The 25,969-nt window shown below is 42.5% G+C and overlaps 1 long non-coding RNA gene across 1 annotated transcript; it reads left to right on the top strand.

Moving 5' to 3' along the window:
* The first annotated feature begins 1,176 nt into the window (after positions 1–1,176).
* LOC136446569 (uncharacterized) lies at positions 1,177–2,552 on the top strand. The gene is made up of 2 exons (XR_010757593.1): positions 1,177–1,309; positions 1,992–2,552. It is a non-coding gene; the product is annotated as an uncharacterized lncRNA (long non-coding RNA).
* The last annotated feature ends 23,417 nt before the right edge of the window (positions 2,553–25,969 follow it).

Below are 25,969 nucleotides of genomic sequence, written 5' to 3'. Positions count from 1 at the left end.
GACATTTTCCTGTGGTTAATCGACATGTCCAGAAGCTACTCACGTCTTTGTCAGTGAAGTAAAATGTTTCAAGGAATGTTTACGCCAGTATTAGTGACCCCCTACCCCTATCCGTGCGGCATGACATGCGTGCAAACACCATATTTAGATCGGGACAAAAAAGCGTCCAATATGCCTCATCGACGGCTTGAAATAAAGCCAACGGTTTTCCGGAGGTTTCGGTCTTAGGGATTTTTTAAAAATGCAGACACTGTTGAATTATGGGTCTTGGAAGGTAAAAACAAGCAATTTTACGCCTTTTTCCCGATCTCAAGAATATTTCTAATTCGAAAAATAAGAAATCCTAAGACAAAAAGTTTTATCTTATGGTAACGCTCTGTAAACTGCAAAAATGAAGGATATTCAGTAAATTTTGGAGCCAATTGAAATCAGTTGTCTGGTTTTGATATTCCCGTTCTAGAAGGCGGCATTCATCGGGCTCAAGCCTGAATTTACCCGAATTTTTCTACAGGATTCGAAACGCTGACATTGGGGGCATACGCAACACAAATTTCCTTTAATTTGAACGAGGGGATCGTTTTGAAACTATTTATGACATTTGAACAGATTCACAGGCTGGCCGGCATCGGCTCGCGGGAGCCCGCGGAGGCGTCCGGTAACCCGATACCCCCTTAGTGATTGGGACTTTACCATAGCGATGGACCAGCGTGATCACATGGTTTAATTCTATTTTTCTGTAACTTTTAGAAAGCAGTTCTCACCGGCTCCTCTTCTCATCTCCCATCCCTCTGCGCTGCTTCCATCTTGACCTTCATACTTCTTCGTGATGCGAATAAATGATACGTATCAGGTATGTGGCAAGGAACTTTCTTTCTTGATCTTTAGCTCAGTGGCACTCATTTCATTTCATTGCACAGCTAACGTTTCATGTGAGAAAGAAGAGAAATTGTGATCCTGGTTGCACCTTGATTTTACGATCTGAAAAGAACGGCATTTCGAAAAACCCTAAGTAAGCCTCCACTACTTACGTCATCATCCAGCCGCCACCGAATACCCACCCCGGACAGAATGTACACATGTGCCGCCACAAAATAGTGCGGCCAAACAGGTAGCGTCTTAGGAATGTGCTGCTAAATTTGATTGTGTTTTTAACTCTTATGTTTTACCCTTGTAAATTCTAGACGATATAAGCTGTATGTTAGTCTTTCATTTGGAAATAATCGGCGTCCCAGATGTTCACGCGCACGGATACAATGCAAATTGTTCGGTTCTGAGTGGAATTTTTTCAGTGCAGGGCGGCCATTGTGAGGTGAGGTCGGGTGCTTGTTTTACAGAATATGTCTTCGTATTTTCGCCTTATTGTTCCCTCAAAAACCTTCGCAGTTATTTTTTAATATAGCTGTTTTGGGTAAGGGTAAGTACATTGATATCTGAAGTTATTACTGGCGTGGGGATGTGAGGATTTTGTCGTGAATATTTTTTTTTCGTGAGGATCATGGCGGCGGCCGTATATTTTGTTTTTGGGTTGATTGTTTTTGGCGTCAAACATGTCGGGGAAAACGGTGTTTTGACCGAAATACATGCTAATGCCTGTAAAATGTACTCTGATTTTTCTGTTGAACCTGGGGGCAGTAGATTATATTGTAAGGGTCAGTTTCTGCTACCGAGTGCTGTTGTCAAAGGACCAGGGTGGCGTGGTCCGGTCACAAGCCTTCTTTGTCTCACTGTAAAATGGGTGTTTTCTGGGTTTTTTTTTTTACCTTCGTAGGGTGTTTGATTTTGAGCTGTGCTTTGCAGTTCATAGAAATATCATACAGACCAATGTGGTTTTCTTGTAGGACTGGACAGAGTAGTCCACATGCATATTTCATTTACAGATTTTACTGAAATATCCTGTAAATCACAGCTGGTACCAAGACATACTGTTAGTTTAAAATTTTATTATTTGTTTGTGGAATATGTTTAGTTACATTTTGTATTTCTTTTCACAGGTAAAACAAGACAGAAAGGGCTGACAACTTAGAGGTGTTCAGCATGGCTCCTGTATCGTGATGATCCTTGAAGTGACCATCTCCAAGTGTGCAGATCATATCAATATCTGCTGCAGAATGCCGAGTCAGCAGAAGCTCTGCCAGTGAATTTTCCAAGCACTTCTAAATATCAACATGGACGACAGAGCAAAGCTCTTTTGGCAATGGCATGGTATCCAGCTTACTAAGGGTGTGTTAGGTCTAATAATAGTATTACAGCTGTCAAGCCTCTTGGAAACCCAGACTTCGAGGACTGTGCCTTTGGTTCAGTGGGGGCTTGTTCAGCTTAGTTAGATGAGTTTGCTGGATGCCAAAGCATCAAATAAGGTATCATCCCTTTTGCTCTTCTTCCTGGTGTCAACCTCTGTAGATCATTCTAGATGACCCACATGAAAAGAAACATAGGGATAGGCTGTTCCTGGTGTATGTACTGTTCACTTGTAGTCTTCGGAGGTCAACTGTTTCTTGCAAATGGTTGATCCTGCTCTGTTGACTTGAACATGTGTGTACTGTTCACTTGTAGTCTTCGGGGGCCGACCGTTTCTTGCAAATGGTTGATCCTGCTCTGTGGACTTGAGCATACCATTGTCAGTCTTATGTTGCCCACCCAAACTAACCTATCTGCCCGTCATTCTCTACAGTCAACCTATCGTCTGTTGTCTGTAAAGAAAAAGACATTCTGTTCAGTATTCTCATCTAGACACAGTTCTACACAACGTCCAGCTGTGCCTATAGTAACACGATAGAAAAACGGATAGTTTACAGCATTTACAAAATATCTCTCTCGCATTCCCATGAAGGAAAGACAAGGATGTGCATGTGTTCCATCCCCTATTTGTGAAATCTTTCTATAATGGCCTATTTCCCTGAGAAATCTTAGACCTTTATGAATGGTGACTTGAGAGCTCTTGTCAGTGGATTGGGTTGTTTGATTTCTGCTGGCCTAGGTGGCTCCCTGTTTGATGGTACAGAGACATTAACAAAGGATGTGTCCAATAACCGCTTTCCAGAGTTGCACAGTTTGTCAAAATCTCTCTGGGGAGTTGAAGATGCAAGAATTCCATTCCTGTCAAAAGCAATACACGTTGTATTCACATCTAGGAACATCGCTCTTGCTCCACCTTTAGAAAATATGAACTTTTGCAAGGCGGATGCTTTCCCTTTAGCCATTCCGACTTCATAAATAAAAACTATGGGGTCGTGTGGCGTAACGGCAGGGTGTTAGCCTCAGAACCAAGAGGTCCCGAGTTCGAATCCCCCTGACGCCACCGATGTTGTGCCCTTGGGAAAGGCACTTAACACGACTTTCCTCACTTCGCCCAGGTGTATGAAAATTAAAAAAAGGATGGGATGTTGTTATCTGAACATGGCACTGTTAATATAAGTTATGAAAAACTTGACTGCAGTGCCCCGTCGTCCTTGTCTGTCAAAAACCGAATTAAAAAAATAAATAAAAACTCTTTCACCGCTAAAGCATGTGTTATCATCCAATGTCTTTATGCTGCTGGTAGATGCCTCAGATAAAGTCTGTTCTAAGTCTGTGGATGGATCGACAAATGGTGGCAGGTGTGCATGAGATGACTCACTGCATGGTGATGTACTGCTACAGATTTCTAATTGTTGCCTGCCATCTGCACTTGGGGTTGTATAATCCTCCACATGCGTACTACTCGGTTTGATTGTACGTTGCAATTTTTTGAGAATGTCTTTGTACAAATGTGAACATCCAAACGAGGTTTCAAACTCTGGTGTCAATTGCAGAGGAACAAGGTCCTTTATAGATAATACGGGTTCGTCAGAGCTTTCCTTAGATGACAGTCCACTTGAACTGTGGCAAACCCCTGCACTTGGCTTTTTGTGCTTTAGGTACCTTGCGATTGTTTTTGGATTTTGCTCTTCTTTTTCAGGCTTTTGTTCTTTTTCCTGGTCAGCCAACAGATTGGTTATCGGATAAACCCTGTGCCCTGATTCTTTTTCGTCTTCAGGCGCCATCGAATTTGCGCTTGTCATGGGAAATGGAGCAATGGAGTGAAATGAAGTTTTTTTTTTTTTTCAGGTGGTGGGTTTGGGCTTTCGTTAAGACTTTTCATCACGGCCCGTGTCATGTCAGGTATTCCGCTTTGAATTGAGTTAGGCACTTCGGTTAACACCGTCTGTAATGTCTCATTTTTTGATACTTTTTTTTAGTTCAGATCGAATTAGGTCAGACATTTGATCCTTAAGACCCTGTCTTACAGATCTCACTACATCTTTAATGTGTTTCATCACTTCGTCTTGCAAGTTATTTTGTAACCGTTCCTCCGCAGCTGTTACTGCTTTGTCTGCGTACTCCCTATTTGCTTTTGCGCCTGGCGACTCCCCCTCTGTCATTTATTCCCCGTCTTCTTCTTCACTTACGATCAGGTTTTCCCCAGCCGTGGCAGGTTGGGTGATGCACTCGAATCATCAGAAGACATGATGTTGTAGTACCCTATTTTAGGAATTGTCCAGCCCAGTGGTCAAAACCTTCTTTGGGGGGAAACGAAAAAAATTGATGCACGCAAACACATGGACGTCATCCATATGATTAAATCAACATGGCCTAAGGATTAAACCTCCTTGGTCTAACTAATAAGATAACTGTACTGTTTCTATAGCATGCTGCAAGTTTTTTTCAGGATGGTTAAACAGGGCCTTTTCCTATGTTCTTTCCTCTTCTGAAATCTCCATCAGTGTTTCACATTTCGCATTCTCTTTACACTTTGACAGAATCTTTTTTATCACATAGCCAGTGGAAAAAAATATCGCTTGCAATGCTGGGTGCCTGCTCACAACTGCATACATCTGGAGCGATCCATGAAAATTTGGACTCTGACAATGGTTCTGACATCTTTCTTACATCTGACAGAAGACAGGCCTGTCCAAAGTCTATAATTCTCATATTCTCACCAGACAGAACAATGATGTTATTTGGTTTTAATGTCACGCATGTGGACTTTAAACAACACACGGCATAGATCAATTACTATAACACACCAACTCTTCTTGTCATAGTACATTAGCCTTTTCCTAATGATGAAGTCAATTGTTGTACTCTTACCTTCTTCACCCTCGAAAACTGTCAACAGATTATATTCTGGGACTTCAACTACGCAACCGACTAGCTTCTGCACAACCTTTGTACCCTTAAGTGCTCTCAACATGTTGAGTTCTCTTAACAAATGTTTCATGGACTTCTTCTTATTAAATATTCCGTCATTCTGGGAATAATTTGCTGCAACGTCCCCAATAAGAGGTACACAAACTTTACAGACCTTTCCATATGAACCAGATCCAACAGACTCTGCTGTCTTCATGACCTCAACCAAGAAAGCTCTATCATGTATATAATTGGTCGGAATATCTTCAGGCCTGGTCAGGAATGTCTTACTAGTATGTTTGGCCAATGCAGCATATAACTCGTCCTTCTATTCATTCAGTGCCACAATCTGATTAAACAAATTATCATTGTCAAATTCTGCATCCTCCGGCTTCACAACTGCCTTTTGAACTTGGTCCTTTGATTTGGACTTGCTACAATCTAACTTGGCTGAAGCCCTTGATTGCTCATCCACCTGACCTTGCAAAATACTTTCTTTTTCTTTCATTCTCTCAAGGTCAGATGTTAGATCTCTGATCTCGTCTTCCTTCTTATCTGCAGAAGTGGCAAGTGATTTCTTACTCTTATCTTCCACGCCATCCACCTCGGCCGGCTCTGTATCATTCTTATCAAACAGCTTGATACCATAGTAATTATATTCTCATTTTCTTTCGGTTCCCGTCGTGACCATTGCGTATCCTCCCTTGATACACAGCATTAATGATCCTGCCCAACTGTGCTCTAGACAACTTCCAGCCTCAAGGCAAAGATTCTTCAATTAGCCCTCTGAGGTTCCCTGCATTCACTTTAGAATCTTTATCTTCCTTTACATTGCCACTCAATCTACATAAAGAGGGCAATCATTTCTTACCCAGATCTAGAGGCTACTGTTCAAAGCCACTACCTGGGTATGGCCAGTACTAAGTGGTGTACCTAAACATTACAACCAACCACAACTGGGTTTGATATACAGTGTGCATGGACTCCGACAGGACCTTATGTGACTATGAACACATTGTATTTGTTATCATGAACATGAAATATGCTGTAAGTCTAAGATATATTTACCTTTTCTAAAAGATATCCTATCATGGAGGCTGTCATATCGAAATGTTAGCCTGATGGACCTTGCGGAAGCTTTCTGCATACACCAACTTTGCCAGTAAAGTCTATATTTCAAGATTTGCGTTTGTGTTTTCCTACAGCTACATGGACCTCTAGCCCTCTGTACGTTTGACAGACCTTGACACATCTGTCTTCTGGGCACGGGAAAAGGTTGCCAAGGCTTGGTTGCTCAGCTGCAGATTCACCATCAGAGTCCGAATCCGCTTCCTGCTGAGCCTGCACATTCATCTGCCTGGACTTGATGGGTCGGAATGCAAATCCAGGAATATACGGCTCACTATGCCCGCCAAACACGGAGACCTGCCTCACTGAACTCAAAATTGTTGAGTTTGGTGCATTGTAAAGAAGAAAGTCTTGGCTTGTATAATCACAGGAAGGAATCTTACTCCCGTGTAGCCGCATTCAGAATCGCGTGTTGTACACGGTCCTGAGACCTCAGTCCCTCCACACTGAGCTACAGGAGACGGGTGGGCGTGTCGTCATTCGGGATTGACACCCTGGCATTCAGCGTAGTCCTGGAACTGGGTGGGCGTCTGGCAGTGAGATCAGTGACGTGTCGTCTCGAAAATAGCATGACGCGGCAGCGAAAGTGTCCCAGTCGTCGAAGTGGATCCACCAGATGCTGCCCAAGCTGCCCATGTGCTGCTGCTGGCGCGAGAATGGCGGCGTTGACTGCATTGGCCGCTTGTGCTGCTGCAGCGAACGCATCCTATTCCCTGGCATCAGACATCTGTGTGCCCCCTTCCCCCATACAAGATTGAAATGCAATGCATTCTTCGCCATGAGACGAGACTGCTGAACTTGACTTCTTCAAAATTAAACAAACACTAATTAGGTCAAGGTCAACCAAAATCAGCAGTACTAACATCTTCGTTTGTAAATAAGAATACAAAAGTATACATGGCATGATTTAAGTATGGTCCGCTGTTGACAAGATGTCCAGTCCAGTAAGATAAGGGATTTTCCCAAGTTACGCTCCAAAGAGACTCCGGAGAATTTCTCTAGCTAAGAGATACTTCTCCTCCCTCTGTTGTCGAGGACAAATGGAGAAACTGTCCTAAACAATTCCGCAATGTTGTTTACACTGAGTTCCAAGTTCCCACGTTTACCTAAATTGAGCGATTGCTCTTCCACTGTATGGTTTTCCTGCTCTAAAGTATCTATATCTACTGGTTGCTGACCGTTGAACTGTTCTCTAACTGAAGTATGATGTTTGTGACGATTTGCTTGATAACCGAGATATCGCAGTTTTGGAATGGGATTGTTATTGAAAAAAACTTTTTTGTATGTTTCTAGTGCTGCACTTATTATGGGAATAAAAACAAATTGAAAGGCGAATATGTCCATCTGTAAGGATGGGTCTAATATTCCTTCCTCATTAAATGACTTAGAGAGGTCCTTAAAGGTCTTTGTGGAAGGGTCCCGCATTATTCCCCCATCGTGAACACTCCGTCCAGATATGTGAGCTCTGTGAGCGGGGCCTCTAACTTGAGTCATTAGGTGTGCAACTATCCGTTTTCTGTGCCGGCGTCCGTTCTGATTCGACTGGGGAAGCCATACTGTCTTGCGCCCTTCAGGAACATCCGTCGTGTTTGGGCTGCTGTGTTGTGCCCTGCCGCTCCAAGATAAGAACTACTGAAACCATCAATTGCTCCTTGTATGAAATAATGATTCATACTTTGTACAGTGACTGAAGTTTGTGACGTTAGATTGTTCCTGTTGAAAAGAATAGGTATCCTTGCAGACGACGATTGGCGGCCACGATTTGTCCAGACCTTGTTACCAGCGACGTCGATCGCCATGCGTGGTTTTCTTGGGAGTCCTCTTCTTTAGCATCTCCGTCACTCTCGCTCTCAAATTTATCCTCACTAACTGGCCAGGTGTCTGTAGGGTCTGGGTCCTGGTCCCGTGCTTCAGCGTCCATGTCGTTTTTCTGTGGATGGGTGGGAGGTTCATTCTGGACTTCTTCTTCATCTTTGGGTGGGTAGATCACGTCATCAACCAAAGGACAGGCATCTGTCATCTTCTGTAAGTGTGAGAGGCAGCGTCCCAGCTTTGTGCATAGTTGTTTCTTGGCGCACTGTCTTTTACCGCACAGCTTTACCATAGTCAGCGGCCCATTGTCTCGTAACTGCCATGTCGGTTGCCGTCATTTGTGTCGGCTTTCTGGAGCGCATGAGTGGAAGGCCGGACAGGTGTATTTTTGTGACTGGGATTGGATAATACGACTTTGGGTGAGTATGGTAGTAGACGCTCCAGAAAGCCAATCGCTTAAGACTTTCATTCATTGTATTACCAAAATCCTGCACATATTCCAGGAGAGTGACTGTAGGATGTCTGAAATGATGCGTAGTATGGACATTTTCTGTTGCCAACGTTAAAGGGGACTTCATGTCAGGGAGACATATGTGTCATTCAGCTCTGCTAAGTTGGAGTTGAATGTTTCCAAGCCCTCTTGAAGTATTCCTACGCTGTCTTGTGTCTTGCTGGAGACCGTACCTTCTTTGCCATTGGTGGCGCCCTGTTTACCTCTTATTTCATTTACATCGTGTGTGCACGATCTTAGAAATGTGTTCAAGTCTCTCCGACATCCATGGTGCGCAAAACTAATTGGTCTGTTATCTGCATGTATTGTACATGAATCTCCAACAAAGATATAGAAAGGACTCTGTGGTCTGAGGCCCGGAATAAAGCAGGCTCAAACTGGCCATCTACAGATAAAGTAGCCTGTAAGAATATTACTGATATGACAGGAAAACATGGTATTGTCCACTTCATAGTTTGTCCATTTCTCGAGTCATAAGATGAAACCAAAATACAGAAATATGAAGATAAAATCTTCTTCAGGCTTACTCCACCCTAAAACCATATCCATTAGTGACTGCCCAAAAAGGCAGTGTTGAACTGGAGTTACACGTGTTCAGGCAATGTTCTTGAAAAGCTACAAACATTAGCAGTAGGTAGGCACTTACATCCTTCTGTCTTGCATTCCATGAACCTGACCATGGCGAACATCGTCCAGCTAATTGAGTAAGGAGCATCATGGGATGTGGCAATTTAGAGGAATCCTTGAAAGCATACAGGGCCATCATCTAATTGATAAAGATGAAAAGTAGCTAAAGTCTGAGCTAAAACATGTGGAAAATATTTTTCACCATAGATCCATGTACATCATTAGTTCTGCTTTTTGTAAAGATCCATCCCAGTATACCTACTTTATTCTATTTTTGTAATTAAAAATGCGACTGTGGGAGACCGGGCGGGATCGAACGGGCGGGATCGGGCATGATCGCTGATAACGTGGCGGGCAGTTGACGGTCGGGAGAGCGGTCCACGTGCGAGAGCCCACGGGCACTGTGTGTAGCTAGGTTCAGGAGCACCGAGCAGATGAGCAGTCCTCCTGCAGAAGACCACGGGCGGGATCGGGAATGATCAGGGACAACGTAGCGCTCAGTTGACGGGCGGGAGAGCAGTCTACGTGCGGGAGGGAGCCCACGGGCGGGATCAGGAGAGAGCAGACACGTGCGGGAGCCCACGGGCGGGTTCTGGAACGATCAGGGCATCGTAAGATCGAATGGCAGGCACGAGAACACTCCGTTAACGGGCGGCAACAAATTGACGAGCCGAAGAAACAGAATCGGCAATCGCAATGAATAGATGAGAAGATAGATCCATAAAGATGAGCTGTCTTAGAATCGTGTCCAAGCTTGAGCGTGACACTTGGAAGAATGACCACATGGCAGGAAGAATTGGCATGTCTGCTGTGTCTTGTCTGACCACCCTATTTTAGCCAATCAGAGGGCGTCGCGTTTCCAGGGGCTGCTGACCATCTGGAACCAATTTTTAGCTAGGGATACTCCCCGCTCAAAGCAATCTAACTCCTTCCGTGTCAATAGCTACAGTACATATCTTCCAGTCCACATCGAATTGTCTGCCCTCAAGCGGTACCGGTACTGGATCTTCACAGTCCAAACAAAAGTCCCCGTTGAATCTGTTAATCGAGTGCTACAGTCCAAAATTCCTATGTCAATCCATTTTCCCTGCTTGAAGTGTCAATTGCTTTATGAATAGACTCTTCAGTTTCAACCGTGACTAAAGTCGGAGCCAGAACAAACTCAGACTTCACATTTTCAATTTCTGCATCGGACATCTAGGGACATTTTGAAAGGGACGTTTCTGGTGTGGCACTTTTTCTTTTCCTTCCACGCCTGCCTTCAAATCCTACTTGAGATTCATAAATATGCCGTTTTTGGAGGAGTATTCTATCTTCAATGTCAGTAGCAGTGTTGAAGCAGCCATCTGATGTTCTCTCTACAAAGACATTTCCTTTGTCTGTAAGCTTATAATAAATATTTCTGCACCCATCCTCAAAATTGATGTAATCTGGGATTATATCATCAAACAGTATAATAAGGAGCTCTTTAGTATATTGCGTTAGAAGTCCTTGGCTTTTCATGGATTGAATTTCAGTTTTACCAACTTACGACCAAATCGATTTTGCAGTAGTTCCTCTGGCTACGTGAATGATAGTTGTTTAGCTTTGAAGCCTATCTAATTCAGCTATAGTTAAAAGCAGCTTGGATGCTACATTGGTCACATCTACTAAGTCATTAGGATTTCTATTAGATCTCAGGCAATCATCACAGCTTTTTCACGTTTGTCACTTGATTCTGATAAACTTTGTCCAAAATGTTGCCGTTCATGGGTTTTTTATTGGAAAAAAGTCTCATGGAATTTGGACTGCATATTTTCAGAATTGCATTCGCAAAGGCGGCACTTGTGGTTAGCAAATCCCACCCCTTCTTTATATCCCGCTACAGCGGGACAGACAGTTGTTTATGTGTATGAGACAGACATGCAGTTGTTGATTCTGCTAGATTGAACCTCTACCCCAACTTACACATTACTCCTTCCCAAAGCCCAACCCCGCTAACAATAAGCAACTCGGGCAATAAACTTCTATATTAGTAACTTATTGAAGTAGCAACTGGGATGTTCAAAGCATCATCTGCGCAGACTATTAGTGAGAAAGGTTAAAGTATTAAGGACTGATGCTTTTCCTGCATTTCAGTTCATTAATCTCGTGGCTGTGCACAGTTGTGGAAAACCTCCCAGGTAAGGTCTCAATCCAGTTCCCACTTTTTGGCACATTGTTGCTAGACTGACGGTTAACACTTTCGGTATTGTTGCTGTCAATGCAGTATCTCGTAGACGCTTATGATTTCTTCCCCAGCCTTTTCTCCATTATCCGACTCAGTTCCTTGGCGTCCGAGTTGTTTGGGTTCAAGTGTTTGACTGGTCGGTACCGTCTGTTTTCCACCTCCTCCTGGCATTGCACACCATGGAATGCGTTGAGCAAATGTCGTAAGAACCCATGTAGCATAAAGGTATAGCGTCCATTATGTCATCCATCGCAGCTTCCATATGTCTTCTCTTGCCAAATTTTCAGCTCGGCACTGTCGTGTTCTGCATTCAGCAGGACCCTCAGCTCCAAAGAGAGGCCTGATTCGTCCTTCAAATGCAATTCTGCATTGCTACTATTGACGGCGCGAAATCTCTGCTACCTGATTCAAACTCTGTGACAGGCTACCCAATCGATGGAGTCTTTTCTGGGAGGTTTGTGTTTTGATGACGCCTGCAATTTCTCCCGATTACGCCCAGTCACCCTCCTACCTTGTTCTCCGAGCAGCTGGTGGCAAATATTCCTTTGTACGACACCATGGCAGTCTGGTCCTTCTCGTTATGTATAGTTACCCTCGCAGGAAAGGTACAGCTTACTCAAAACATTCCTTTTGAAGGAAATCATTAGATCACCGGCCGGGTACAAGGGCCATCAGGTCAACTTTTCTTCTTACAGAAACTTTACATCATCGTCCACATTGTCAGCGTGTGGGAACCTGCTTAACTGCCAGAGCTCTATCCTGATTTCTCATCAATTGGTGGAGACAACAGACTGCGTCTTCCTCTGGATGCGCTTTTCTCATTTAGGTTAAGCCCCATTTTGTTGGCCGCAAAACCAAAAAGTTGTTAAGATGCTCCAAAGGTAAACCCTTAAATGCCCCCCCCCCCACCGGTTGAAAAACCTATTCCACGTTAGACTGTGTGACTTAGATGTACTTAACTTCATTATCAGAGTCGAGGTGTGCAACAAAATAGGAACGTAAAACCCGAACCGCACAATAACTTCCGAAACTAGACATCTTTTCCAGAGTAGGAACCACCTTTGTGGCCTTTTCAAATAAGAATCACAATCTCAGCATCGTCACAAAGATGCCTTCTGGTGATAACATTATTACAACTCAGGAGTGCAGTGCTCCAGAGGAGAAAGGAAATTGACCGTTGAAAGGAAACTAAAAACACTGTACTACATACTCAACTACTTCCCAGTTTTAAAACCTGGATTTGAGTAGTTGTCTAACAATGTGTGAGATGTCTGGTCCCAGTTTCCTGTCATTCTTGCCCACTATTGACACCTGGAAGAAAAGGCGATATAACAATGATTATACTGACACAATATGAATTGATTTTAAATCTATCAGGCAGATGTAACTGTGGGGCTGCGCCACGTCAGTGTTTATCCCATAAACGAATGGAAACCACTCCATGTGGCACACCCTTGCCAAGATGTCTGCCTTCTTAAAAAGGTCCAGGATGGTGGCATCTGTCATTGTGGTCAGCTGATTCACAGCAGCCAGGCCGTGACCACCTACAAAAGTGCCAAAATTAACATGAGCCACTGAAAGCACAATAGTGAACTTGAAACATGGAAATAGACAAACAAACACTGAAGAACAATATAATCTCCAGTCTAACTGATGGCTTTAAATTGTAAAATGACATAAACGAAGAGTTGAGTATTTATTTGAGTGTTTCTCTGTACTATCCTGCCATGGAGAATACTTGTTTCTATTACCATAATCTAATCTGTAGAAACCCAGTAATACAGTTTTATCTTGAAATGCATTTCTAAAACCATCTCTAGTCATTATTTACATGAAATCACTCAGTTCGTTAAACACTGCGGTCTGTGCAATTCGCGCTTATATTTACGTTTCACATTGGCCAGGCATAAGTGCCCATGTTTGATAAAATCCGTCTGTTTCTTGTATTGTGTTGGAATCGTCATGCTGCGGTTTCATCACTCGCTGGAGTGACCTCATATCTCCATGAACTATTCTGTTTATGCAAATGATGTACACATTTGCATGATATATGCTTGACCATAAACACCTTTATCTAACTTACACATGTTGCAATATTGACAGTCCTATCATTTTCCAATGAATTATGGTACTTTTTCATTAATTATGCGAATTAGGTATTTATTTTGCATAATTGGTATCTGTCGATGCTCCACTTGCCACACTCCAACAGAAAGAGAAGTTTCTGATACTTGCGGCGGGATCGGTAATCCAATTCTCTCTTCATAACCTTTTCCAGTTTCTCGAGTTGAGCCTGGTCGGAATCTTTTATTTTGAGGAAGCTCAGGTGGTGGTTCTTGATCTCGTTCCACTTCCCTGCTGTCCTGGGCTGCTTCGGGATGCGCCCCTCCTCCCACCTGGCTATGAAATCTCATAGAGCTGCCCAGACCCTGCACGAGGACACGGCTAGGCGTATCACTACAGGATGCTGGTTGGACAGCCCTCTCCTTTTTGTAATCGTTTGTTTGGGTGTCACCGTGTGAGGAAAAAAAAGTACATCTTGTCATTTGTTAATTTTTAAACAATGTATATACAAGTAATCACCGCATGCGCACATTGTGTACGTATATGTAGGCATTACATGAAGCTCATGTAATACAACACTCACATCCACAATTCCAAGCATAGTGCTCAGGCCGTCTTTCCACTTCGACACCGTGGCACTGTTCCGCGGTGGCTCCACCGTAGTGAGGCTGGTCTCGTCTGTATAGCCGGCTGCAGCGTAGGCTGACGCACGGAAGCTATACAGCTCTTTCTGAGAGGTACCAACATCTTAAATATGACATCCGCAGCTTCGACAGTAAGGGAAAACCGTTTTTCTGCATAAATGATGCAAATGAGGTCCTCATTAGCATAATGTCCACCCTAGCATAATTTATGGATAGGTGTGTCCATCTTTCCTAAAGGTCCCTACATCTGAAATATGACAGCCGTGGCTTTTAAAGTATGGGAAATACAAGTACATGCATAGATTATGCAAATGAGGACCTCATCAGCATTATATATTGCCAGGTGTATTCACTTTTCCCAAAGGTACCTACATCTCAAATGTCACATCCATAGCTTTTACAAAGAAAATACAAGTTTCTGCATAAAATATGCAACTGATGACATCATTTGCATACTTGTATAACCAGGTGTGTTCACCTTTCTCAAAGGTATCTACATCTGAAATATGACATTCGCAGCTTTTACGATAAGGGAAATACAAGTTTATGCATAAATTATGGTAATGAGGTTATAATAAGCATAATTCATGTCCAGGTTTTTTAACCTCTCCTAATGGTACCTACATCCCAAATATAACATCCGTACCATGTAACATAACTTTCTGCAATACCATTACGAGAGCTACCACCCACATCTACCTGATTTTGGGCAGAAGAAGATAGAAGAAGAGGCAAGCAAAAATAGTATATTCCCTCTTGTAGAAGGAAAACAAAGCATAAAGAAATACCCTTGGCCTGTTTCTTGGCACTGACTGGGCCCCATCCTTCTCGGCGATATAGATGCAGGCACAGCTATAGAATAGCGCCAGGAGTAGTCGCCATGATACCCGCTCATCACTTCCCATTACCTCCAGGTTGTTTCTGTTAACAATCCTGAGGTAGTCAAAGTCTCTGTGAAGAAAACAAAAGTACATTAATACATTCTATAAGCCCAAACCTAGACCTTATGTGCTATGTCATGTGCTATAACCACCAAATAAAACCACCGAGTGAGCGAAGCGAAGCAAAGAAGGTGGTTTTATGAGGTGGTTATAGCACATGGCTAGGCGTTATGACACCCTATACACCGAGGAAGAGGCGGGTCATTAACGTTATTATCATAAAGCCTTAATACAAACTGACCAATATAAGAGAAAAAGATACCTGTATCATAGTATGACACATTGATCTCTTACTGCTACTATACATGTTAAAACATTAGTCCAATTTGAGAAATGCATGTCAAAGTTTATATTTGTCAATTCTGTGCAGAGGACTACAGATTTCATTTTTAAACTAAAACTTCCACAGAAAATCTTTCATAACATTGCAATCTTTGTAGGCTACAAGTTCGCCCAAAAAACCTACAAAGAAAAAAAAATGGTATATTGCGCAAGGCAACTAATGAAGTTAAGAGAAAGATCGAGTGGCCACAAGAAAGATTACCATGCACGAAAGATGGGGGAGTTCAATATTTCGATATGAAGTTACACGAGTATATGGCGGGCGAGATGGACATTACTTTGTCCAGGAGAACCGACGAGATGCAAAGTCAGCGTCGGCTAGAGCTCTTGCATTTTAAAAAGGAGAAGTATGACTTCAAAGCAGTACTACAGTTCAATGCTCATGTGCTAAAGAAAGTAGAGACGATGGAATTAGATTTTGAGGATCCTCGTTTCATGAGAGAGGTGCTGAGGGAGAAGATGCAGCATCAAAGAAGAGAAGAGGTCAAGGCTCCTGGGTCTACAGCTAAGACAGGGAGTTCTACTGACATCCGGGTGTGTTACCCTTATCAGAGAGGGGAATACAAAAGTTGTACCATTACTGCCAGCCTTGCGTTTAGACCCTACTTGGGTAATCAGCTGCACCCAGCATCAATGTGTAAGTACAAGGATCCAGAATACAGGGTAAAGCAGAAGATCGTTGAGAAGGACGCAGCATGACTAGACATAACGCGTAGGGATGCATTTGATCGAGACAACATGAGAGAATTCATTCACGACGAACTTACAAAACAGCGACATAAGGAGGGGGGAGACTGCTCAAATGCACTGTGCCCCAAAAGCATACTTTAGTTGACGACAGAGCAGGATAGAGATGTATGTAGTTTGTTAAGTAGAATTATACGTATCAAATTTGTATACGGTTTATATATCTAAATGTGCATGCATATTTATTCCAATGTTCATTAAACATAAGATAAGGGACTGCTAACATAATTGATGTGAGAACAGAATTAAAACATGCGAGTGCATCTTGTACTATGTTTTTGATTTGAAATTGTATACTTTTCAGGTTGGTCAGGTATTATTCTTAGGACGACAAGGTAGTTGCAGAATGGAACAAGATCCAACTAACATGCGGTGACATCAACACGCCAGATGTCGGATGCTGGCTAAATGACAAGGTAAGTTTGATGCATTTCATCATGTTTGCCGTTATTCGCTAGCCTTCTTTTTCATTGTGAACACGGTAATTTACAATGACACCCCTGTTCAAGGTTTTGGATTCAATCAAGGAGCGCCTGGAAAATCTCTCTCAGGGAAGTGACACCATCGGGTGCTTTTTTGGGAGGACAAAGTCGGAAAACAAGGTATAATACATGTACCTTGTAAACAAGGTTTAATCAAAAAGATCAGTTAAGATAAATATCTGTGTACTATTGATTATTTTCTTTACATAGTTTGTACAGAATAAGGTGTATATGTCATTTTGTTTATTTGACTTATGTGCCATACATTTTAGTTTTTTTCTGATCTGAATAGCTGAACAAGCATTGTGCTTATTTCTTGTCTTTATCTTGGAAATCTTAGGCTTAAGACGTCTCCAGCGTTTCAACTTCTGACGATGACGTCAGCACCAGAGAACTTGTCTGACATGGCGGGCTCGGAAGAGCTGTCAAACGATGGCGGTAGGTGTTCAACTATTCCTTTTTCTGCGTGTACCATAAGCGTTATTACTATTATTGCATTATCCTACAATCCTTGTATTAATACTGTTTTGTTTTTAGATGACGTCTCCTTCATGCCAATGTCCAGCGACGCTTGGGAAGAGCTCGAAGAAGGTCTGGTCGGTCTGGATATCAACAACATCATAATGGACGAATGATATGTAGTTTTTAAAACTTTAAGAAGCACTAGAAGAACACTAATTTGTCTTTTATCTTAAGAACTTAATGGGTGATTGCTAATAAAATGTTAGCAAACATTTACATTTTGTCCTCAAAGACATCGGTAAGTTATAATAGTGCCATATAAATGCTGCACTGATTTCCGTATCATCTTAAAGGCATACGCAAACTCAGAAGCGGGTGCCTTTTGACTCGGATTGGACATGTACTGAACAAATCCGTCAGCACAGAGAGTGGTTGTCGACTGTGGGCAGGGTACGTTAACAAGAGAGGACACGGCAGCCTGAAGGTGCAGTCGCAAGTCGACAATCGCCATTTCACTCTTAACGTCCACAGGCTGGCGTACTTCACTGAGGCTTCGATGCAAGTCAGTCATCTGTGTGGCAACAGGTACAAGACTTGTGTTCACATCAATCACCTGTCATATGTACTCCTCGTGGAGTGTTACAAGTGTGCAGGTCAGTCGTTTCCGCGCAGGCAAATTCTGTCCATAATGGCTGACAAGTACAGCTTTGTTGACCTCGAGAAACTCCTGCCGGGCTTAACACGGCACCAGGTAACATCCGCAAGACAGCGCGCCATGCGACATGGACGGGGAGCACCGGTGCCACCATCTATTGACGCATGAGGGTAGTTCCGGGAAAGCTTGACCACTTCATCACTTTCATCACCAGTGCCCATGTTGTGCACGATCTTCCATTCGGGGAGAAAGTCTTGAAGCTTTCGACTGGAGTTTCCTTTAAGGTGACAAATACCATCCGGGCAATGATTAGCAGTACTGCACAGAAAGCCACCTCAGTATATAAATGGTAGCTGGAGTTGAGCTATTCTTATCCTAGACTATAGATATAGTAAACGTACAAATACACAATAACTTGAACGTTACCTGTGGATTACCCCAGGGGACTTTACTCGGACCAATAATATTTCTAGCCTACATTAACTGTGCCGCGCCTCACGCTGCCTCCAAACGCTGGAAAATTTGTTGACGACTTGAACCTATTAGAGATAAGGAACCCTACCTCAAGTCCGTCAAACATGCAACAGGACCTTAACGACTTGGATCATTGGTCTCGCACGAGTCACATGAAGTTACACCCGAAGAAATGTAAAGTGATGCATGTCCAATTCAGAAAGTCCCATTCCATCTCCCCTCCTCTTACTGTTGACAACATTGAAGTTATACAAGTGAAAGTGATGAGAGTTTTGGGTGTTATCCTCCAGGCTGACCTTAAATGGAACTCACACGTGGACTCAATCTGTACTAAAGCTAATCAGCGCATGTACTTTCTCAAGAAACTGAAGCACTTCCATCTCTCCATAGAGGACCTGATCACGGTGTACATTGCCTACATTCGGCCAATTTTGGAATATGCCTCTCCGATTTGGCACCCCGAACTGCCTAAGACCTTAAGGGACAAAATTGAGAAAGTCCAAAGAAGAGCCCTGCGCGTCATCCTGGGTGTTGAATACACATCGTACTCCGCTGCTTGCTCTCTTTTGGGACTGCCAACTCTCAATTCACGACGGAGAACTCTGACAGAGTCGTTTGCGAAGAAGCTTGTTCGATCAGGTCAATTCCAGCACCTACTTCCACCAACAAGAGGGAACATCAGTGGCCGGCAAACACGTTCGTCACATAAACTTGACCCTCAATATGGCCGAACTGACCGGTATATGAACAATGCGTTACCACACATGATTCGCATTCTGAACACTTAAAAAATCCACGACTATATGTGTTACGAGATGAAGCTTACCTTGTGTATATTGTCGTATTTTAACATATATTGTTAGGGATATTGTTTATTTTAATAAGTATTGTTGTGTATATTGTCATATTTTAACAAGCATTGTTGTATTTTAACAAGTATTCCTTAATTATTGCGGATGAAACGAATTACTTGTTTTAAATGAAATGTAAATGTGCCTCGGCAATTCAGCCTCACAGCTGCTAATGAGATCATTGAAATAAACCAGTCTTATTATTGTACAAGTGTTTAATAGCTTGATACTTTGGGCAGACTAAGTTGGCGTGATTTTTTAATGATGTTGGGTGCTCGGCAAGCTGCCCAGGCTTTTGTATTAATAAACTACCGTACATGATAGTAGTTACCTGCATTGTGTTGACTGTACATTTTAGAGTGGCAGACATAATGTTATTTTTTTAACTATCAAGGGTGTCAAGTCACGTCATCATTGTTGCAAAAGGTCAATCTTACACATGCTATAATATATGATATGATGATTCCATAGTGTGTAAGAAATAGGTGCTGCTGGCTCTTGCAAGGCCCTTGACAGAAAGTAAGAAGTTGAAATTGTTTTGAAATTGTTTTTTTATTCAACTAGGCTGGACAGGAGAAGGCATGCACAGACCTGAAGCAGTGGACCCGTGACATTGTAAACCACTTCTGGTGTGTAAGAAGGCAAATAACTATGAAGAATTCCCCAATAACTGTGGCGGATGAAACAGCTACGTAGTAAATGTAAGGAAGAGATGGTGGTGAAATACTGTTCTTGATGCGATGATGAGGGAAAACGGGTAGTAAACCTGTTTCTCAAACATTGTAAGTGACATTCGTAAGGTAAATCCTCTTGAGATAGAAAATGATGATGTTGAGGAACACGTGTTGGAAATGGAAAATGTAATTGTTGTCTATAATCCGTTTAGTAACGTGGTAAACGTTGTTATTGGGTAGGGGATTCAACCCACGACTGTCAAAGCATGTGAAGTGCACTTACTGGTAACATGAAGACTATTACTTGTTATTATCGCTTGTTATTTTGACATTGTTGCTGATCTTCCTCTACACTTTGTTAAAGAAGATGCCACACACAGCGTGGTTTATCTGTTTACGCTATGACAACATGTGTAATGTTGCAAGACTGATGGCTGCCAAGGAGATCAGGTTAAACTGTATCCCAAAACCTTTCGACCAAATATGGACTTCTGTCTATATAACGATTGATGGCCTTCATATAAAGAACCATAAGGATCCGAGCTGTAGAACAGACTTTAAACCACAAAGACAACATGACAAAATATCGCAATGGCAAAATCGATGCAGTGATTTGAGCAATGTCAGTAAAATGATAGCCTTGTTTTTTATTTATTTGAATCCTACTAAAGGATTCAAATCAAGATACATTTTTTTCTATTTCTCTTTGCAGTGTAGTCTCTTCACAAAGTGGGGCTAGCTAGGACGGGGGCTAGCAAAGACAAGAGATCCAGTAAAGAAAAGGGCAATCAGGTTGAGCAGCACGATGCTCGACAGATGGTAGATTTGGGCATACACTTTCATATTACGAGATACTTACTAGTACCATACTTACGACATTGTGGAAACATTAAATGACAGTGACTGAAAAATAAAATCAATGACTTAAAATATGATCTTATATATCCAGCCAGCAGACCCAGTTGAGCAATGGGGTCAACAGAATGAAGCTTTTGGCAAGCTTGAGAGAATCTGGACCGATATATTTCCTTATTACAGATAGTATGGGGCATATTAGTTTTAAAATATGATAAGACAGTAACATGCTAGCCCTGTTCCAGAAAAAAACTTAAGTAGAACATTAAGGGTTTGCAGGATCAGGCATGACAGGTGCTGGAAGAGGTCAAAAAATCTGCGTTTTTGTTCATTTTTATGTCTTCATGCATTTTTAACTTCTCAGATTGTTTTAACATTGACAAGCCTGTAAGTAGATTTGACATACAGATATTACTTACGAGATTGTGGAAAAATTTAAGTATGTGTCTATGTGTCTTAAAATATGATCTTTTAGATCCAGTCAGAAAACCAAAAATACGAGGTCGAGCGTCAAGCTAGATATTCAATAGTGTTTTGTTTTTCATAGCCCGAAAGAAGCTGTAAAGCCAAGTTCCAGAATGTGTACTTCGTCAAAAGGAAGAACATCGTTGCGAATGCGATGCCGCAGGTGGTGTTGAGGATGGTGATGGCGGCGGTGCTGCTGAAGGAGGACCGGAATGGTGCACCTGTAGTCACTGCCGTGAGATGACCAGAGACGAAGAGAGGATATGCTGCGGGGGGTACCCAGACTCCTGTGTTTCCACACTCCCTGTAAGTGGCTCTAGTCAAAAGCTAACAGCCAGTGCTCTATTCTGATATATACATACATTGTGTGTATGTGTAACAATTAAAAGTCATTGTAGAGAATCGTTTATAATATGACAGCAAAAATACTTTTTTAATGACGAAAAGCATATCATTGCAGTGTTAGAAATCTCATGGCACTAGTTCCATATAACTAATCTTTGTTGCATTTAGAACATGTCAGTTGGAAACTTTGAGATCTGAAAGTCATAATATAAAGTATCAATCAAAGTCAGTATTGTCTGGATAACACTAAAAGGTTTTTGTGTCAGCATAACTAATAAAACACATGGGCCAAGGCTGACAAATACTGTACATGGTTTCAATAAGTCCACCATGAAAACATGTCCAACATGAATAAATACATAGGGCATATAAGCAGTCATGTCAGCAAGCCTTCTTTTCATTTCAGGACTTGGACCTGTACATACTCGACCCTGTGGCCATGAGGTTGGCCAGGTTTTACAGGAATGACATGCTGGCACTGCGGGACGATCAGGAGCCAGGAGATGACCACAGGGAATTTCGTCATTCAGCTTATAGACATGGAGTTCAGGAACATTTCAAGTTTGAGGTGGACAAACTGTATGTGTAGTGGATTGGACAAACAACTGAAACAACTCGTAGAAAGATCAACGAGAGCAAGGGTGGGGTCATGCTTATTGGCGAGGCCTACAGACTAGCGCAGACGAACTCCTCCAACAGGGACGTTGGCAGGGAGTCCCTGGAGGAGCTGATGAGCGTCATGGAAGACGGTGATCCCATCATGATTTTTGCAGGCTATCCGGCGGAAATAGCTTCCTTCCTGGATGTTAATCCGGGAATGAAGTCACGGATAGCCTTCCATTTCAACTTCCCAGACTTCAATGTTGCGGCGCTGGCCAGCATCATCAGAAATGACGTGGGAAACAAAGGCCTGCATTTGACCACCAATCAGGCAAACCAGGACCTGGAAACCACAATTGAAAACAACTCGACGAAAGAACAGAGAAGTGAGCTGAATGGCAGACTGGCCCGTCAGGTTGTCACGGGAGCTGTGAGGGACATGTACACTCGCTGCTACCCTGGTGACATTGATGGATGCAGTGTCGTCACTCGGACTTGGAACAATCGTTCCACGGCTTCCCGAGTGGAAGATAGGCATCCATCGGTTGTCATCAGAATGGCAGTGTGCATGTTTGCTCACTGCTTCTGTGAGAACGCCCCAAAACTATGAGCACATAACATTTTGGCATCATTTGTTTAGCCTGTCTCCTCAACATTGAAGTCGGGTGAACAAAATTTTCACATTTTATGTCATTGCTACATTAGCGTAATGAACAGTAAAATTTGTCCTTTCTCGAATTCAACCCTGTGAACAACTTTTTGTGACATTAATCCATGATGGAATCACAACCACCATTTGTCAATCACGTTTAGTTAGTTATCAGCTGATCAGTGTATATGATAAATGTTGTACATTATGGGGGACAAATTCCGTCTACCACCTCCCCGTGGTGTCCCCTGGATGACGCTAACGGCAGCGGCAAGCTATGTTTTTTAATAAAGGTTCATAATCCATAATCAATTGCAATGGATTAGACATTTATAATTGTGAAAACATCCTATTAAATCTCCATACGACAGTTTTACGATGTTCTAAATACTAGACATATAGAAGTAGTGCATGTTTCCTTAAAAAATACAGCTTTTACAGCTTTTATGAAAATATTATGAGGATAAGAATAATATATTTAAGACCCTAAAATGCATGCAAATAGATGGGGAACATGCTGCACTGCATTGCACAACACCGCATGCATTCGACCGGCAATCGCATCAACATCAGTCAATGACTCGTTTTACAGCTTGCTTAACCGCATCAGAAACATTGGGGTAACGATGCAATGAACCAGGTATAAAATTCTCGGAATGCAAAAAGAAAGGTTTTTCAACAGGCCCATACTTTACAAGTGGTCCTCAGCAGAAATAGATGCTGAAAAAAACATTCTACTACAGCATAAGGAGAAATTAGGGAATCAACAAGTATAGATAAAGTTACGGGCAGTGAGCTGTTGTAACTCAAGAATTTAATAAACAAAACCTTGATGTGTTCTTCAACTAAGCAGTTGTTTTGATTTTCACACGCAAAATAACTGTTGCTGCCAAAGAGGCTCATATCCTGTGTGACTAAAAACACCACCCTTCAAGAGTTCATGAGAGAATACAAGAATAACCTGGATGGTTTTGCTAGGCATTTCTTTAGGGCTCTCTGGCAGCATGAGCAGATAGAGCTTTTGATAGCCTGAGCAACAAAGAGGCCTGTTTGTGTATGGATTATACAGAAAGTTATACCTGTTATATGTAGGTTTCAGCAAAACTAACCACCGTGTGTAATTCTTTACAGTATGACCAGTTACGCCAAAATATGTTGTTACTTGAGAAGCTAAACTCTGAGCTAAAATATGGTATCATTTCCACTGATAGAATATATAGCACAACAATTCAGTCTTTGATATTCTTCCATTAGACAAGACTACCCAATGATGGCGTGTTATACGAAGGAAGTAGCCGAGGATACTTTTCTCGTGTAGCATGCCATAAGCTGATGATGAACAAAATGATGCTATTCATTTGCTCTCTTTACAGGGCATCTTGTCATCGCCTTCATCCTCTCTCAAGTTACAGTCTAACCTGGAACAGGTTCTTCAACTGGTGGGGGAGGGGGCAACATTTATATGGATTTACTTTTGAGGCATCTTAACAACTTTCTTAAAGAGTGTTTGAAGAAAATGGGGCCAAACCTAAATGAGACGAGCGCATCCAGAGAAAGACGCAGTCTAAACCTGACTTGTTACGATAGTAACTGTTAGCTATATAACGTTAACGTTGATGTTTGAATTGGATCGATAAGAAACAGTGGGATTCTCTAGTGCACCAAGTTAGATTTGAGTTGGGACACAGCTGGAACTAAGGAATTACTTGGCATGCCTCAACCATTGATCAATACACGTTTTAGTAATGATGATGTTGTGTGTATGACTAGGCCAGAGCAGTACTTCCACATGGAAGTACAGAAAGTGTCCGGGAATGTGGACTTCAAGGCCGCCAAGGGCTGCTATATCCATGATGTTCTTCCTGAAGATGTCGACAGATATGGAAGCGCATATCTGAATGACCAGGATGGACTTATTATGTTATGTATACTATAGTACGGTTAAGTATGCAAATTACAATGAAATGCAACTATCTGAGTGCATTTATTCTGTGTTCAGTTTAAACTTTCCAACTAAAATGATTGTTTTACTCTTTAGAAAGAAAGATGCCTCCAAAGAAGAATACAGAGAAGAAAAGGAGACAAAGGGCTAATCAGAGAAAAGACCCTGCTCGTTTGAAAGCTGCGCTGGAGAAGGACCGTCAAAGAAAGCACAAGGCTCGTTCGCAAGAGAAGGCAATCCTGCAGGGACATCCAAGGCTTTTGAAGGATGAGAGAGAGAAGCAGAAGCTCAGAATGAGGCTGTATAGGGCAAAGAGACAAGCCACAAACAAAAGAGAGGGGCAGGCAGTTCAGAACAAGAGGGCAGAGGCTGCAAAACAGAGGGAAAAGAGAAAGCAAGATAGAACCAGGAAGCAAGAGGAGGTGTTGAACAGTCAACTAGAGAAGGAAAAAAAGAAAAAGAAGTCATTGGCAGTCAAAGCTTGGAGGATGAGAATAAAGCTGAAGCCAAGGTCTGTGCCAGATGCATGAAGATGATGATAACCCATTCGCCTCACCTTCAAGCGAAAGTCGAGCAGTGAAAAGAGCAAGAGAAGCATTACCACAAACGCCATAGAGGAAAGCAAAAGTTCTTCAACGGCTTGTAAAGTCTCGAACTCAGAAAAACATCCTGGAGAAAAAATGGGTCATATTGACAACAGAAGCAAGAAGGAGTTTGGGCATTTGACATCCCGTGGACTTGAGATGCAACCTAAAGCTCAAACTTAGTGCATGGATTGATGTTGCTTCAGACGCACAGATTCAACAAGTGTGATGTCTGCCATGACCTGCGAAAAGCCGCCAGGGAGGCCACTACAGCTGACGTGCGAGACAGCATAGTGAAGCAGTGTGCCAAGTTTCAAAGACTTCTGATGATTAGTTGTCTCGCTAGAGGGGATGATCCAACAGGTGGCGTAGTTGCCCCGCCGCTGGGCTACGACTCCGGAACCTGAACAGAACCTCAAAATGATAAAGGCCTGTTCAGCTCTTTCCTGGTACAGCCCACTTGCTGTACAACAACAACAATACACAGTTAAAGGGGGACAACTTTATTGGTATCAGCTTTTCATGCATCAGCAGTAGGTGTACACATGTACATCACTGTCAGCATTCAAAGTGGGCTTTTTGGCCTACTGCTTTTTGCCATGATACTCACGATCTATCGTCACTTTATTTGCGCCTCTAGACATCTAGAACATGCAGACAACATCACTAGAGGAATAAATGTTTTCTTTAGCAAGGGAGGCAACATGCCCCACTCGCCGAGCTTGCTCGGCTTGGGGCTGACGATGCTGGGCAGACCA

The sequence above is a fragment of the Branchiostoma lanceolatum genome, chromosome 12, assembly GCF_035083965.1.
Source record: "Branchiostoma lanceolatum isolate klBraLanc5 chromosome 12, klBraLanc5.hap2, whole genome shotgun sequence".
Classification (NCBI taxonomy): Eukaryota; Metazoa; Chordata; class Leptocardii; order Amphioxiformes; family Branchiostomatidae; genus Branchiostoma; species Branchiostoma lanceolatum.
This window is presented reverse-complemented; position numbering and strand designations above follow the sequence as displayed.